This window comes from Triticum urartu, chromosome 4A (genome assembly GCF_056163025.1).
Source record: "Triticum urartu cultivar PI428250 chromosome 4A, HENAU_Tu73, whole genome shotgun sequence".
NCBI classification, from domain to species: Eukaryota; Viridiplantae; Streptophyta; class Magnoliopsida; order Poales; family Poaceae; genus Triticum; species Triticum urartu.
Window position 1 is genome coordinate 367258042 of NC_141876.1, and position 6766 is coordinate 367264807.

A 6766-nucleotide genomic window follows, 5' to 3' on the forward strand; every position below is an offset into this window, starting at 1 on the left:
ATGATGGCGCCCCTGATAGTAAGCTTGCATTGCTAGACAAGTGGCCGATAACCATCTTACATGTGTTTATGGTACTTCTGTTTCTTACTTTGCTTTGGATGATTGCAGTTACTGGACTTCATGATATGGACGAGTTTGTTCTGTCCCAGCTTATATAGGCGGTTGGTATATTTTTCTCTTTCTCTGCGTATCAATTTAGATCAGAGATACTTTTTGGAAGTAATTTGCAGTATCCATAAGATGCAGTGTCCAAAAATAATGCTACCTTAACCCTGCAGTTTATGCTTAGTATTCTACCTTAAAATGTTTACTTTCGGTGCAATAGCTTCTTTGGATTTTTATATTGAACATTGTACCATTTTTACTCAACCTTTGGATAATTCGTTGCTGTTTATGTTGTAGAACAACATGGTGTAACACTATGGTTCCACTAACTTGATATATTTTCCACTAATGTCCTTCCTGCTTCCATCTACCTTGCTGCCCCATCTCTCCTCTACCAAATCCCAGCTTCATGGTGGATTCATCTACAGGTAGTTAATCTCCTAGCGCTGAATCACTGCACAACTGCACATGAATTGTTATGGACCATTTGTTTTTCTTCAGGAATCCACACCTACGACAGTTCTCCTAGAAACCATCTACCTGAAGTTCATCTCCCTACCACTCCGTTAGTACTTCTCTCACCCCATATGCCCTTGGCAGATCACATGTCTCTCTCATCTTAGTCACAACTGATTGTTGTTGTTTTGCTGCAGATTTTGTGTCAGAACAGAGAATTGTTATAGCTGGGATCATAGACAAATCTTATGTTGCAACAACATGTTTGGAGGTTGTGCTGAGAATTAAAATGTCAAGGTTCAAAAAATAGATGCTTCAAGTATTTAATCTCTTTCAAATACTCTTATCATGTTCCTTTCAGTGGTTAGAGCCCACAACTAAGATATGTTTGCTTCACACTCATGCTTGTAATACGCCTATATGGTTCCTTATTTCATCATGTCCACGTTTGTAATTCTCTGGTGCAGCAGATCTGACCGATAGTAGAGGTTAACCTTCTTTTTAGCCAAAGCTTCCAGTATTATACTAATTATATGTGCTCTTTGGTGCAGCGCTCACTCAACATATTGATATGTAAGTCAATTTTAACAAATAACTCTTTGCTTTGTCGTGGTGGCTAAAATACATCACACTTATCTGCACCTAGAACTGAATATTTGATTCTTTTTGCACCTAGAACTGAATATTTGATTCTTTTTGCCTGCATGCCAACAGTATCGAAAATGATGTGCATAGTTATCCAGTTAGTTTTGTGAGAACTATATATGATAAACTACTAGAACCAATAGGATAAACTATAGTAGTACTGTTGCATTGGAACACATGATTCTTTGGTTGATATTTGGCATGATGCTTGCATTCAATATCTAGAATCCTGCACCTCAAACCATAGGAATGTGATCCCTATATGGTGTTCCAGTGGTGAAAACTGGAGCATATACTATATTCAAAATTTTTTTGTTACACATCAGGCATACATTGGATGGATGAACCATACAAATAGTAGTCAATCTGATATGGTTTAGTTACATATACTTTTTTGTTTTCTTCTGGTGTGTAGTCATCTCTTATAGTGACCACAAATTAGTACATATAAATTCAATTTTATGATCACTGTTAATATGAACAAGATTCTTGCTCTATGTCATTTATGGTTAGTGATATGTAACAGTGAGCTGCACTATTTTTTTCATCCTGTTAGCAAAGCATCATAGTACGAGCTATATTCAGATGTACATGATGGTAGACGTGCATATCATGCTGGTTTTCTACTCTACAGTTTTGGGCACCCATGGTGTCAATTTTGAACTGGCATAGTCTGGATTATAAAATGTTTCAATGCATGCGAATATGTCCTCATTTATTAACAAAGAGACCTCTGTATTGTTTTTTGCCCGGTGCAACGCACGGGCATTTGTACTAGTTATACATATAGTGCTATGTCCATGGCTCACGCTCATATATTGCGTGAAGATTGAAAAAGTTTGAGAACATCAAAAGCATGAAATAATTGCTTGGTTTGTCATCAGGGTTGTGCATGATTTAAATATTTTGTGTGGTGAAGATAGAGCATAGCCAGACTATATGATTTTGTAGGGGTAACTTTCTTTGGCCATGTTATTTTGAGAAGACATAATTGCTTTGTTAGTATGCTTGAAGTATTATTATTTTTATGTCAATATTAAACTTTTATCTTGAATCTTTCGGATCTGAACATTCCTGCCACAATAAATAAAATTACATTGGGAATTATGCTAGGTAGCATTCCACATCAAAAATTCTGTTTTTATCATTTGCCTACTCGAGGACGAGCGGGAATTAAGCTTGGGGATGCTTGATACGTCTCCAATGTATCTATAATTTTTGATTGTTCCATGCTATTATATTATCTATTTTGGATGTTAATGGGCTTATTTATACACTTCTATATAATTTTTGGGACTAACCTACTAACCCAAGGCCTAGTGCAAATTGCTGTTTTTTTTGCCTATTCTAGTGTTTCGCAGAAAAAGATATCAAACAGAATCCAAATGGAATGAAACCTTCGGGAGAGTTATTTTTGGAACAAACATGATCCAGAGTACTTGGAGTATACGTCAATAAAGAAACGAGGCGGCCACGAGGCAGGGAGGCGTGCCTGCCCCCTGGGCGCACCCCCACCCTCATGGGCCCCTCGCAGCTCCACCGACCTACTTCTTCCTCCTATATATATCCATATACCCCGAAAACATCCGGGAGCACCATGAAACCCTATTTCCACCGCCGCAACCTTCTGTACCCAAGAGATCCCATCTTGGGGACTTTTCCGGAGCTCCGCCGGAGGGGGAATCAATCACGGAGGGCTTCTACATCAACACCATACCCTCTCCGATGATGTGTGAGTAGTTTACCATAGACCTTCGGGTCCATAGTTATTAGCTAGATGGCTTCTTCTCTCTCTTTGGATCTCAATACAATGTTCTCCTCGATCTTCTTGGGGATCTATTTGATGTAACTCTTTTTGCGGAGTGTTTGTCGAGATCCGATGAATTGTGGGTTTATGATCAAGTTTATCTATGAACAATATTTGATTCTTCTCTGAAATCTTTTATGTATGATTGGTTATCTTTGCAAGTCTCTTCGAATTATCAGTTTGGTTTGGCCTACTAGATTGATCTTTCTTGCAATGGGAGAGGTGCTTAGCTTTGGGTTCAATCTTGCGGTGTCCTTTCCCAGTGACAGCAGGGGCGTGAAGGCACGTATTGTATTGTTTCCATCGAGGATAAAAAGATGGGGTTTATATCATATTGCTTGAGTTTATCCCTCTACATCATGTCATCTTGCCTAATGCATTACTCTGTTCTTATGAACTTAATACTCTAGATGCTTGCTGGATAGCTGTCGATGTGTGGAGCAATAGTTGTAGATGCAGAATTGTTTCGGTCTACTTGTCGCGGACGTGATGCCTATATACATGATCATGCCTAGATATTCTCATAATGATGCACTTTTCTATCAATTGCTCGACAGTAATTTGTTCACCCACCGTAATACTTATGCTATCTTGAGAGAAGCCACTAGTGAAACCTATGTCCCCCGGGTCTATCTTTTATCATATAAGTTTCCAATCTATTTTACTTTGCAATCTTTACTTCAATCTATATCATAAAAATACCAAAAATATTTATCTTATTATTATTATCTCTATCAGATCTCACTCTCGTAAGTGACAGTGAAGGGATTGACAACCCCTTTATTGCGTTGGTTGCGAGGTTCTTATTTGTTTGTGTAGGTACTAGGGACTTGCGTGTAGTCTCCTACTGGATTGATACCTTGGTTCTCAAAAACTTAGGGAAATACTTACGCTACTTTGCTGCATCACCCTTTCCTCTTCAAGGGAAAACCAACGCAGTGCTCAAGAGGTAGCAGTACACAACGTCTAATAATACCATCTACTCCTTCTTTATAAAGATATGGGTCATCCCAAAAGTAATGTCTTAAATGATAGTAGAATTTTTTTCTTTTGTTGGTATGTAAAGCTAGGTGGTAAATATTTAGCATAATCAGCATATCAAGGAGTACCATGAGAAACATTTATTGCATCTAACTGCTCATCAGGAAAACTATCATCAATAGGTAGTGGGTCATCAAGCACATTTTCAAGCCTAGATAAATTATCAGCTACTAGGTTCTCAGTTCCTTTTCTATCAATGTTATGTAAATCAAATTCTTGTAACAAGAGAACCCATCGAATAAGTCTAGGTTTAGCATCTTTCTTTTCCATAAGATATTTAATAGCAGCATGGTCTGTGTGAATAGTTACTTTGCAATCAACAATATAAGGTCTAAATTTATCACAAGAAAACACCACTGCTAAGAATTCTTTTTCAGTAGTAGCATAATTTCTTTGAGCACTATCTAGAGTTTTACTAGCATAATGAATAACATTCAATTTCTTATCAATTTTTTGTCCTAGAACAGCACCAACAGCATAATCACTAGCATCACACATAATTTCAAAAGGCAAGTTCCAATCAGGTGGTTGAACAATAGGTGCAGAAATTAAAGCTTTCTTAAGTGTTTCAAAGGCTTCTAAACAATCATCATAAAAAACAAAGGGAATATCCTTCTGCAAGAGACTAGTAAGAGGCCTAGAAATTTTTGAGAAGTCTTTTATAAATCTCCTATAGAAACCAGCATGACCTAAGAAACTACGAATACCTTTTATATCTTCAGGACATGGCATTTTCTCAATAGCATCAACCTTAGCTTGGTCCACTTCAATACCTCTTTCAGAAATTTTATGACCCAAGACAATGCCTTCATTAACCATAAAGTGGCACTTCTCCCAATTCAAGACAAGATTTATTTTTTCACATCTCTGCAAAACTCGATCAAGATTGCTTAAACAATCATCAAAAGACTTCCCATAAACATAAAAGTCATCCATGAAAACCTCAAAAATAATATTTTCAGAAAAGTCAGAGAATATATCAGTCATACATCTTTGAAAGGTAGCAGGTGCATTACATAAACCAAAGGGCATACATCTATAAGCATAAGTTCCAAAGGGACAAGTAAAAGTGGTATTTTATTGATCAGGTTGAAAAACAGATATTTGTGAAAAGACAGAATATCCATCAAGGAAGCAAAAGTGTGTGTGCTTAGATAATCTTTCAAGCATTTGATCAATAAAAGGCAAAGGGTAATGATCTTTTCTAGTTGCTTTGTTTAATTTTCTATAATCAATTACCATTCTATAGCATGTAACAATTCTTTGTGGAATAAGTGCATTCTTATCATTAGGAACAACAGTTATACCTCCTTTCTTAGGAACACAATGAACAGGACTTACCCATCTACTATCAGCTATGGGATAGATTATACCTGCTTCCAGAAGTTTTAATATTTCCGTTCTTACCACTTCTTTCATCTTCGGATTTAACTGATGTTGTTGATCAACAATGGGTTTAGCATCAGGTTCCATATTAAATTTGTGTTGACATAGAGTGGGACTAATTCCCTTTAAATCATCAAGAGTATATACAATAGCAGCTCGGTAGTTCCTTAGAACTTTCAATAATCTTTCTTCTTCATGTTCCGAAAGGTTAGCACTAATAATAACAAGATATTTCTTCTTTTCATCAAGATAAGCATATTTCAAAGTGTCTAGAAATTGTTTTAATTCAAACACAGGATCACCTTTAGGTGGAGGAGGACCTCCTAGAGTTTCAATAGGCAAATTGTGTTTAAGTAGAGGACGTTGTTCAAAGAAAATTTTATCTATTTCATTTCTTTCATGCATATGAAAATCATTCTCATGGTCTAGAAAATATTGTTCTAAAGGATCAGTAGGTGGGACAACAATAGAAGCAAGACCAATTAATTCATCCTTACTAGGCAATTCCTTTTCATGAAGATTTATACTAAACTTGGAAAAATTAAACACATGAGACTCATTACGAAAACTAACACCGATAGTCTGTTTCTCACAATCTATCTTAGCATTAACGGTGTTCAAGAAAGGTCTACCAAATATAATGGGCCAAAGGTCATCTTGTGGGGAACCAAGAACAAGAAAATTAGTAGGGTATTTTATTTTCCCACACAAGACTCCAACATCTCTAACAATCCAAATTGGTGATATTGTGTCTCTATTAGCAAGTTTAATAATAACATCTATTTCTTCTAATTCTGCGGGTGCTATGTCATTCATGATTTCTTGATATAAGGTGTAAGGAATAGCACTCACACTAGCACCTATGTCACATAAACCATGATAACAATGATCTCCTATTTTAACTGAGATGACAGGCATGCCAACAACAGATCTATGTTTATCTTTCTTATCAGGTTTGGCAATTCTAGCAGCTTCTTCACAGAAGTAAATAACATGCACATCCATATCTTCTTCCAAGAGATCTTTAACCATAGCAATACTAGGTTCTACTTTAATTTGTTCATCAGGTTTAGTTGTTCTAATATAGCTTTTGTTAACTACAGTTGAAACTTTAGCATGTTCCTTTATCCTATCAGAAAAAGGTGGTTTCTCAATATAAGCAGAAGGAACAACTGGATCAACATTATAAAGTATAGTTTCTTCTTTAACTGGTACTGGTTCTTTAATTTCTTCTTTAATAGGTGGATGATATTCAAACCACTTTTCTTTAGGGAGATCAACATGAGCAACAAATGATTCACAAAAGGAGGCTACTATCTTAGAGTC